The following is a 6,346-nucleotide window of genomic DNA, read 5'->3' as shown; positions in this document are numbered from 1 at the left end:
TATATCATCGCATTTATTGCACCCATGTACTTCATGTTTAGAAATAAAAGATTAAAGTTTGAGTTGTGAAATTATGATGAAATTTTGAAAAATCTTTGGCTCATGCATTCATTGTATGCATACATTGTGTTCATCATATTTAACCCATGCATAATGCATGTTTGAAAGGAAAAAAAATTAAAGTTTGAATCTTGAAATTGAATTTGATAATTATGGAGAATCTTTTCATTCATTGCGTATGTTAGGAAAGTAAGAATGAAAAACTATATGAGAAAATAATTTTGAGAAAAAACATTGGATGGCAATTAATGATGATTCAGATAATATGCAAAAACTCAATTTAAGATAATATTTTTTTAAGTTTCAATGCCTAGGGACGAGTTTTTTCAAATGTAAGAATGATCTTATTTTATTTTTTAAAAGTTTTAAAGCCTTAGTTGTGGATGAGCATTTTATTTTTCAAAGTTTCAAAGCCTTAGTTATGGGGGAGTATTTTATTTTTTCAAAGTTACAAAACCTCAGTTGTGGGAGAGCATTTTATTTTTTAAAAGTTCTAAGTTGAAGCCTCGATAGAGGAATTCTTTATTTTTCAAAGTTGAAGCCTCGATGGAGGAGTTCTTTATTTTCTCAAAATTGAAGCCCCGATAAATGAGTACTTTTATTTAAAGTTTCAAGCCTTAGTTATGGGGGAGTATTTTCTTTTCCAAAAGTTTCGAAGCCTCAATTATGGGAGAGTTTTTAATATTTTCTTTTTTGATTTTCTTGACCTGAATAAAATAAATATCTTTTGTTTTTGTACAATTCCTATTTTACAGAAAAATGCACAAAGATGGATAACTATAGATATCCTATTTTGTTTGGGGATTTTTTGAAATTTATTGGGCTTCAAATTTTGATTATGATTGTACAATTTGGTCTTAAGTAGAAAGTAAATTTTGGGCCTAAAAATTAAGCCATAAATTTTATTTATATTTTAATTTTTTTTAGTTTAATTTTTTGTTTAACTTTTATTTTTTTTGTCAAAAGAGTCTTAAAAAAATAAAAAAATGGGTAAAATTAAAAAAAAAAGTGAGATTTTGCATGAAAAATCTTAGATTCAATTCAATTATTGGAATTTATTTTAGATTTTAACTTTAATGGTTGAATAATTTTGGAAAGATTTAGGATTCAATATATTGAAAATGGGAAAATTACACAAAGAATAAAATTTGGAAAGAAATCTTAGAGTCGGTTGAATTAATTGCTTCCAAATCGAAAGGAATTCAATCCCTATATAAAAGACTTTGAATCTAAGATCAAAAGGGGGCTTCACAACAATAATTCACTTTAAGATAAAATAAAGATCATTGAAAAGAGAAAAAATTTGGACAAAATTTTGAATCAACATGAAAAAAGCAATCAAGCAAAAAAAATTTTGTAAGAAGATTCAATTAGAGTTTTTGGAAAGAAGGCTAAGATTTATAATATGAAGCATCAATTTTTTAAAGGTAAAAAATTGTTGAAACCCGTGATCTATTGAGGTAATGTTTGCTTTCTTTATTTTTGTGATTTTTGCGTAACATTTAATTGCATATTTTGCATAATTTATATATTATTATTTATATGATTGCATGATTTATATACTATTATTTGCATGATTATATATTTAATTGCATATTTATTAGTATGATTTATGTATTATCAGTTGCATGATTATATATTTAATTACATATTTATTTGCATGATTTATATATTTTTATTTGCATGATTATATATTTAATTATTTGTTTAATTGCATGATTTACATTATTAATTGCATAATTATATATTTATTGCATGTCTATTTGCATGATTATTAATTTATTTATTTGTGTGATTGTATGATTATTAATATATTTATTTGCATAGTTATTTATTTATTATTCAATGATTTTATATTTATTGCGTAATATAATATTATTACATGATTAATATTATATTTGAATGATATTTAATTGCATGTTTCTATATTTATTGTTGCATGATTATACATAATATATATGTGTGATTATATTTGATTTCATGATTATATATTATATTTACATTATTATTATTATTATTGCATAATAATTAATATATTTGCATGATATTCTTTAATAAATAATTTAGCATGATATAGGCATGATATTATTACATAATATTTAGTATGATTTATAATAAATTTATATGATAATTTTTACATAATATGATTTAATATTTATTGCATGATTGCATGATTACTTGATATTGTGATAAAATTTTTATACCATCATGTTTTTAAAATAAATAAAAAGATTGAAATTAATTTTGATTTACATAAAAAAATTATATTTGATTAAAGCTTAAGCAAGATAACTCATAATTAGTTTACTACTAATTTTGAGAGTAAAGAGATACTAATATCTTCTCTACACATAATCAGCTCTTGAATTTTAGTTTTATTATCGATCAGAACCTATTTTTTTAAAAAATTAAAAAAAAATGATAGATTTATATAGTGACCAAATAAAAAAATTGGCAGTAATTTTATAATTTTTGAGTCCAATAGATAGATTTTTTAACTTAAACATTATTACATTGATTATAAGGGTTTTTGTCCACTTGTCTCGGATTCATTTTTTGTCCTCCAAACTGAGGGTGATGTTAACTTCCCATCATCTTCCATGTCTTTCTGCTCCTGGTTGTCTTCCTCCGAGTCTGTTTCCATAACCTCCTCTTCTGGCTCGCACAGCGGCTGGATTTGAACTCCATAAGCAGCGACTAGAAGGGAGTCACGATACGAAACACTTTTCCTTTGTATTGCTGCTGTTGAGCTTTCTGCCTGGGTTTCCCTTGTCTCAGGGTGTGAATCCTTAATCTTCTTGACGCTACGTTGTAGTTCTTCCTTTTCTTCGCGAGATAGTCCCGTTTCGTCTGACATTGTCTTCCAGTTTGTCTTTCTCTCTCTCTTTTCCTTAACTGTTTTGTGTATTGATTGATTATTTTATAAGGGCTCGATTCCAAATTGGCAGAACTTTAAAGAAATTTAAATCGGAAAGACTTTTGATTCCAAAAGATCTCAAATTGTTGTTTTTTCTGAAATTTTGGTCTTTGATTCAAATCGAAAAATCTATATCCCAAGAGAATTACAATTCAGATCAATTTATAATTCTTCCAAAATTTTCCTCTTTTTCAAATTTTCATTTTTTAGAAAATAAAAAATTAAAAAAATAAAAGAGAATTAGACAAATATTGGGTTTAAGATCCAAACCAAACTCAATGCGCAATCCAAAATCAAAAAACATTTTGAAACTTAAAATTTTTAAAAAAATTAAATTTCAAATAAAATAAGATATCAAAAAACATTTTGAAACTTAAAATTTTTAAAAAAATTTAAATTTCAAATAAAATAAGATATCAAAAAACATTTTGAAACTTAAAATTTTAAAAAAATTTAAATTTCAAATAAAATAAGATATAAAAAACATTTTGAAACTTAAAATTTTAAAAAAATTTAAATTTCAAATAACATAAGATATCTACAAATATATAGGAGTTATAATATATATTTTAAAATATTATTTCACTTCTACTATCGGTTAAATTGTTAAATTTTATAAGCAAAATTAGTAGAATAATACATATATTATATTTTAAAATTAAAAAAATTAATTAATAAAATAAAATATGTGTCAGTCTTTATATATAAATATATATAATTAACTTTCCATATATAAAAAATGAACTTTCTTTTGTGGCAAAAAAAAAAAAGAATTTTTACCTTTTATTTTTGCGTGAGTTTCAAAATATAACGAAATTTACGCTCCCACAGTTTCAGAGGAGGCAATGATTTGTAGTTATTTGAATTTCTTAATATGATTTCATTTTTATTCCTAAAAAAAAAAAAAAAAACTTCGAATTCGTCTCTTTGAACAGCAAATCGCTGTTAAAAGAAAAAAAAACAAGATTGATGAGCAGCACTACATACGAAGTTTCGATTGAAACAAACTGCGTAGGAATAGTGATTGACACCATTTTTTTTTTCGAAGAAAATTAAGGTCACGTGGAAAAGTGTATTCTTTTAATTTGCGCATGAAATGCTTACCTTGTGGTTAATTTGCAATTTCCTGTTTGGTTGTCATATGCATTAATTAATTTGTTATTATTGATTTTTTTTTATTTAATTGATATATTATTAAATTTTGATATTTAAAAATTATAGATTCAAAAAAAATTTATATGTCTAATTTTTTTAAACAGATAAATAGTAGAATAAAAAAAATTCAGAATAAATTAAAATTTTCAAAAAAAAAAAATTCGTTACCATATGAAATTTTTTTCTTTGCTTTTTTTTTTAATCTTTTCTTTGCCGTCTTAATAATTGTGACTACTATATGAAAATTCTAATTATCCTTGTTTTTTAAATGTTATAATTAGAAGTAGATGGATTTGATTGATGGTCTGTTCGGTCACTAATATCAAGTTGGTTTCTGGTTAAAGTTCGTTCAAAAACAAAATTTTTCTTTGTGGCTTCAAAATTGCATCAACCAGGCTGCCAAAAAAACGTGGTCAATGCAAAAAAATATCTAAAGGATGGCTTGGCCATCAGTCCATGGTTTGATTTTGTCAATTTGATTTTTGAATAAGATAGAAAGAAAACAAATTTGCTTATAATTACTACTTTTCAAAAATAAAACAAACAAGATCAAATAATTCCTCTCAAATTTTTTTATTGGAGAAAGGGATTATTTCGATTTTATTTTTTAATTTAATATTTAATTTAATTGATTTATAATTATTTTAAATGCTGCCTTTAAGTAATTTTAAATTTTAAATTTTAAAATTTAATATTTATAAATTTTTTATTTTGAAATTATAATTTTAAAAAATAAATCTTCATTTTTATTTAATATTTTAAAATTTGAATCATATACTTAGATAGGATTGTAGCAATGGACCTAAATAGGTGTATGTCAGTTTTAAAGCGAAGAATTGCTTAAAGCAGGGCTGTCAGATGTCGCTTTCTTGTACAGTATAAATAAAATAATTTGGTGTGAAATGATAAATTTATTACAACTAACTAATTATATTTCATTTTATTGGTTTTTTTTTTTTTGCAAAAAAAAAAAAAGAATTGAAAACAAAAGATAGAGCAAAAAATATTAATCACGAAGTCCTAATAAATACCCTAATATGTAACTGAACTAAAAATCTTAAAGTACCTTAAAAAAACAATGGAAAACGAAGTCGGTTTTCTTTATTATTACTGAAAATGAAGTACACTATAAACCACTCAAACCACTGTAGGAACCAAAGGTTTTAGAAGTCTATGCAGACGTTCCGATTTATAGTAGGAGCATGAGTCACCAAATCAAAATCTATAGCTCATATTTTCCATTGCAATTTTTAGTGAGAAAAGAGATTAAAAAAAAGTTTCAATTGATCTGAGTAATTTTATGATGGAAGATTTATATCAAACTATTTTAAAACTTGAAAAAAAATTACAAAAAAATTAAATTGATGCTATTAAATATCATATGCAAACAAGAAATATATTGTATAAAAATCATATCATCTCATCTTTCATGATCGAAGAGCCTTAGACTTGAGAAGTGAGAATAAAAAATCCTATTAAATAATTATATATAATAAGTGTTAAAAAATTATAGATGCATACAAAAATGATATAAAAATACAAATACTAATATCGTTCTTGTTGAAACAATTCCATAATTGTATCTATGAGAATTTAACATATAAATAACAACAAAATTAAAAAATAATAGTCTACACATCAATACATTGATCAATCATTAAACAAAACTAATAAAAAACATTAAACCCAAAATAATTTCTGTCATAGCTTATCATATAGTTTAATAAAAAAAGTATCAAGAAAAAATATAAATATTAACTTTACATTAATTTATCAATTAAATCTAATATTAATTACGTTTAAAACTTTAAAATTAATAAAATAATAAAATAATATCTCCAAAATGTATAAAATAGCAAATCAAAACTATATATAAACATATATTTTTAATTGTAAGCAATAAATGACCTTACTAAAAACACACAAAATATAATAGGCAAATATGAACTGAAAATCAAAATTAAGATAATAGCATAAAATATTCAACCAAATTTGTCAAAATAAATAAATAAAAAAATAGATGACAGATGGAATCATAAGCAAACTTTAAAAAAAATATTATTAAAAGTTTATTGTCAAGTATCTTAACACTCATCAACCAAATTCTCTAATCTTCTTATGAGCAAACCAAACTCGAAAAAATTCTATGTATATATTATTGTGTGAATTCTTGACTCCACCATCTTTAAGAGTCGATTTACTACATCCATCAAG

The sequence above is a fragment of the Durio zibethinus genome, chromosome 26 (assembly GCF_047325235.1).
Source record: "Durio zibethinus cultivar Kanyao isolate XHJ-2024 chromosome 26, ASM4732523v1, whole genome shotgun sequence".
NCBI classification, from domain to species: Eukaryota; Viridiplantae; Streptophyta; class Magnoliopsida; order Malvales; family Malvaceae; genus Durio; species Durio zibethinus.
The sequence above is the reverse complement of the archived record's forward strand: the minus strand, read 5'-3'. Positions refer to the sequence as shown.